This window comes from Microtus ochrogaster, linkage group LG1 (assembly GCF_000317375.1).
Source record: "Microtus ochrogaster isolate Prairie Vole_2 linkage group LG1, MicOch1.0, whole genome shotgun sequence".
In the NCBI taxonomy this organism is placed as follows: Eukaryota; Metazoa; Chordata; class Mammalia; order Rodentia; family Cricetidae; genus Microtus; species Microtus ochrogaster.
Genome location: NC_022027.1, coordinates 56,377,646 through 56,383,042, shown reverse-complemented (window position 1 = coordinate 56,383,042; position 5,397 = coordinate 56,377,646).

Genomic DNA, 5,397 nt, shown 5'->3' with positions numbered 1-5,397 from the left:
AGATGTGAACAAGATAGACATAGTTTTCATGGATCATGTACTCTCAGAACTGAGGAGAGACATTGGAAGGATGGTGACAAGGTTGGCAATGTCAACAGAGAAGCTCAAGGCACGGAGTCAGTGGTTAAGAAGAGGACCTAAGGAGTCTGCAAGAGAGGGGCCCCAAGACCCTTCTCTTTTCTTTCTCCCGGGTGTTCCTTTCCTCATCGTGACATTCTGTATCTCGTAAGCATGTTTTCTTCTTCATGGACCACTCACGCACACATATGTGAACGAGAGCACTCCACAGAGGTCCTGATCTCACCCAGAGGCAGATAAGCAGCCACCCTATTGTACCTGAATCCTAGATTCAAACTCACTCATTTTAACAGGTGAGCCAGTTGTGAATTCCCAGGCCTTTGAGCTGCAATTATTCAGCCTTGCCAGTCTTGCACCCATTCCTTCTTCCCTGCCCATCCTCTCTCACGCCCATCTCCTCTACTGTAATGAGTCAAAGACTTAAGGTCCTGGAAGAAAACTGGATATTGGGAAGGTTGCATGAAGCAGCTCCAAAGCAAAGCAAGTATCACTCCAACAAATAGTCACTGAATGCCAGCTCTAGAAAAACTACGCTAGATACTAGGTGGGAAAAGGAAGGAATTTGAGATCTGAGAATTAATGCTACCTGTCAGTTATTCAAGGATGATGGGCACATAAACCATGCTGCTGCTCTGAAGCAAGATAAAGAAAGCCATGTTCCTCAAGGGTACAAAGTACTGAGGCTTTCTGGCATACAAAAATTTAGCTGGGAATGGTGTAGCATGCCTGGAACCTCAGTGAGAAAAAAGGCTGGGAAAACAGCTCAGTCTCAAGCACAGAGACATGGATTGATTCCCCGGAACCCACAGAAGAAAAGCTGAGTGTAACCAGGTGTGGTAGAGCAGACTTTTAGCTCCAGCATTCAGGAGATGGAAACACACAGACCTCTGTGAGCTTGAGGTCAGCCGGTCTACATAGGGAAGTCTAGCCCAACCAGTGCTACACAGTAAAGCCCTGTTCTCCTTCCCCACAATCAGTAAATACATTCCAATTTACCAGGTGTGGTGATGCATGCTGTTACTCCCAGCACTTGGAGGCAGGTGGGCTTCAGTGTTTGAGACCAGTCTGGTCTCCAGAGTGAGTTCCGGGACAGCCAACACTCCGCAGTGAGACACTATCTCAAAAATAACAAATAAGTAAATAAAGTGGTGGGTGCCTTGTAATCTCAGCAGTGGGGAGCCGAGACCAGCAGATCCCTAGGCAATCATCCTAGCCTACACAGCCAGCTCCAGACCAATGAAAGATCATGCCTCAAAAAGGGTGTGTGTGTCACCTGAGCCCGGAGATTGTCCTGGCTTCTCATTACACATGTACACACGTATGTGCACAAAGAAAGAAAGGGGAAAAGGGAATTCTCTAAAGTTTATACCCAGAGAAAACTACAAGGCTTAAGGCCATATTTTTCTCCTTACTCCAACCCCATCGTATGCTGGAATAGATATATTCTTGCACAAGGAAAGGAACACAGTGTTCTCATTTCCACTGACCGCATGCATCCCAGCTGCCAGTTCCAACATCTGCCATCCCTTAGATGTGCAGTGAAGCATCAGGCTCGAGGACTCACACAGAATCGCTAAGCCCCTGCTTGGACCGACTCTGGAGAGAGGAAAGAAATCACCAGGGGAGCCTTACATCACCACATATATTCTTACGAATATTACAGATGTCCATTCAGCAGAAGTTTCTGAAAGTCTGTGTGCACGGGAGAAAGTACTCCAGATTTCTCAATGGCAGGGTTAAGGCTGGAGTTCTTGGCTGATAACATCGCTATACAAGGAGAGTTGGCTGCAACATTTCATAACTCCAGAGTGCAGGCCGAGGCCACGCTCTTACAACATAGCTGGACTCGTCGCCTATTGTGGTGGCGAGAGAGTGGGAGGAAATTTAAACATTCTTAGCTTTGTTTGGATTATCAAAACAATTCCTCCTTATTGAGAGCACCAAGGTGTATCTCGTGACTTGTCAAGGGCAAAAGGCAGGTTAGGATTTGATGCGGAGGAAGAGAAGTGCACTGTTTTCTCCCCTTGCTGCGCGGAGGCTGGGATAGAGGTAGGGGCAAAGATGCCCAGAAAGGGGAGGCTGAAAAGGAAATCAGGAAGAAGGTAGATTGGAGAGAGGAAAGAGCTCTCTCTTGGATGTCCTAGTGTGGAAATAGTGCAAGTTAACTAGGCTCTCTGATCACAGGCAGAAGGGTGAGGAGAAAATGAACCCGCCAAGCTTCAGGAGCCGCTCAAGGACTTATATAACACACAGCTCTGTCTCTAGAAGTCAGCTTTCTTATAGTCTGGCCTCCACTGCTGGGGCAGAGAGCTTAGGGCCCTCTATTTAGAGGTTGAGAGTATGCACACACTCAGGAACACAATAAGCCCTCAATCCTGAAGCTTCTGTGAACACTGGAGTTGAGGTGGACTGTTGCGAAATATTTATTTAACTATACAAAGAGGTGTTGCATTTGTTTAACTATGGAAAGATGTATTGCTATTTTACTTTGTCTGCCTAAGACATCTGATTGGTCTAATAAAAAGCTGAACGGGAGACATGAGTCTGGGACCTCTGAGGGAGTAGGCCTGAGCCAGGACCTCTGCCAGAGCAGACCCAAGGCAGCAACCTCAGCAGAAAGAGGCCCAAGCAAGCAAGCAATCTCCATGGGAGCAGGCCTGAAAGACCCATGGTAATGCAGAACAACTCTGGGAGTGCTGAGTCACCTCCATGAAAATGGAGTGACCAATGGGGTGACTGGAACTGTGGCCCTGACTGCACCACTAGGAGCAACCATCTGAGCCTTGGATCCACTGGCACCTGGAAGATAGATCACCAGAGTCACAGACAGCCCCAGTTACACCAATCAGAGGAAAAGATGGGTAGACAAGGTAAGAACACACGCAACACCACAAAGAGTAACATGACACCAGTAAAAACTAGTGACCCTACAACAGCAAGACTTGTACAACCAAATATAGATGAAGCAGAAGAAAATGACCTAAAAATAACTTTAGTAGAATGTTTAAGGCCCTTAAAGAGGAAATTAAAAATTCCCTTAAAGAAATGTAGGAAAAGACAAACAAAAAATTGGAAGAAATCAGCAAATCCCTTAAAGAAAACCAAAAAAAAAAGGCAATAAAACATATGAAAGAAACTATTCAAGACTTGAGAACTGAAATAGAGACAATAAAGAAAACACAAGCTGAGGAATTATAGAAACAGAAATCATGAGAAAACTATCAGAAACCACAATGCAAGCATAAACAGCAGAATACAAGAGATGAAAGAGAGACTCTCAAGCGCTGAAGATACAATAGAGGAAATAGACTCATCAGTTAAAGAAAACATTAAATCTAACAAAAGCATAACCCAAAATATCCAGAAAATATGGGATACCATGAAAAGACCAAACATAAGAATAATAGGTATAGAAGAATTCCAACTCAAAAGCACAGAAAATATATTTTACAAAATCATAGAAGAAAACTTTCCCAACCTAAAGAAAGATGTGCATATGAAGATATAGAACGCTTACAGAACACCAAATAGACTGGCTCAAAATAAAAGTCCCTTAGTCACATAATAATCAAAACACTAAACATACAGAATAAAGAAAAATTATTAAGAGCTGCAAAGGAAAAAGGCCAAGTAACATATAAAAGCAAACATATCAGAATTACACCTGACTTCTCAATAGAAACAGTGAAAGCCAGAAGGTCCTAGTCAAGCGTTATGCAGAGACCATGGATGCCAGCCCAGACTACTATACCCAGCAAAACTTTCAATCACCATAGAAGGACAAAACAAGATATTCCATGACAGAACCAGATATAACCAATACCTAGACATAAACCCAGCCCTACACAAAGTACTAGAAGGAATACTTCAACCCAAGGAAGTTGACTACATCCACAAAAACACAGACAATAGATGATCTCACAGCAGCAATTCCCAAAGAAGGGGAAAACACACAAAATAACATGACCAACAATGAAAACTAAGTTAACAGGAGATAGCAATCACTGGTCATTAGTATTTCTTAATATAAATGGACTCAACTCATCTATAAAGAGACAGAGGCCAACAGATCGGATACAAAAACAGAATCTTTCTGCTGCATACAAGAAACACACCTCAACCTCAAAGACATCACCTCAGAGTAAAGGGTTGGGAAAAAATTTTCCAATCAAATGGACCTAAGAAACAAGCTAACAAAATAGACTTCAAACTAAAATTAATCAAAAGAGACAAAGAAGGATATTTCATACTAGGCACAGGAAAAATCCATCAAGACGAAATCTCAATACTGAACATCTATGCCCCAAATACAAGGGCACCTTCATATGTAAAAGGAATACTTCTAAAGCTCAAATCACACATTAAACCCCACACACTAATAGTGGGCGACTTCAACACTCCACTCTCACCACTGGACAGGTCTATCAGATAAAATATTAACAAGAGAAATAAGGGAACTAACAGATGTTATGACTCAAATGGACTTAGCAGACATATATAGAACATTCCATCCAAACATAAAATAATATACCTTCTTCTAGCACCTCAGGGAACCTTCTCAAAAAATTGACCACATACTATGTAACAAAACAAACCTCAACAGATACAAAAACATTGGAATATCCCCATGTATCTTACTGGATCACTATAGCTTAAAATTAGAATTCAACAGCAATACTAACTTCAGAAAGCGCACAAACACATGGAAATTAAACATCGCTCACCTGAGGCATCAATGGGTCAAGGAAGAAATAAAAGAAGATATTAAAGACTTCCTAAAATTCAATAAAAGTGATCACACAACATACCCAAATTTATGGGACACGATGAAAGCAGTGTTAAGAGGAAAACTCATAGCACTAAACACCTACATAAAGAAGCTGGAAAAATCCCACACTACTGAATTAACAGAACATTTGAAAACTTTAGAACAAAAAGAAGCAAACTCACCTAAGAGAACTGGATGGCAGGAAAAAAAATCAAACTGAGAGCTGAAATCAACAAAACAGAAACAAATAAAGATACAAAGAATCAATGAGAAAAAGAGTTGGTTCTTTGAGAAAACCAACAAAATAGTCAAATCTTTATCCAACCTAACTAAAAGGCAGAGAGAAAATACCCAAATTAACAAAATCAGAAATGAAAAGGGATACATAACAACAGACAAGTAGAAAATCCAGAGAATCTTTAGGTCATATTTCAAAAACCTGTACTCCACAAAATTGGAAAACTTAAAGGAAATGGACAACTTTCTGGATAAATACTACTTACCAAAATTAAATCAAGACTAAATAAACAAGTTAAATAGACCTATAGGTC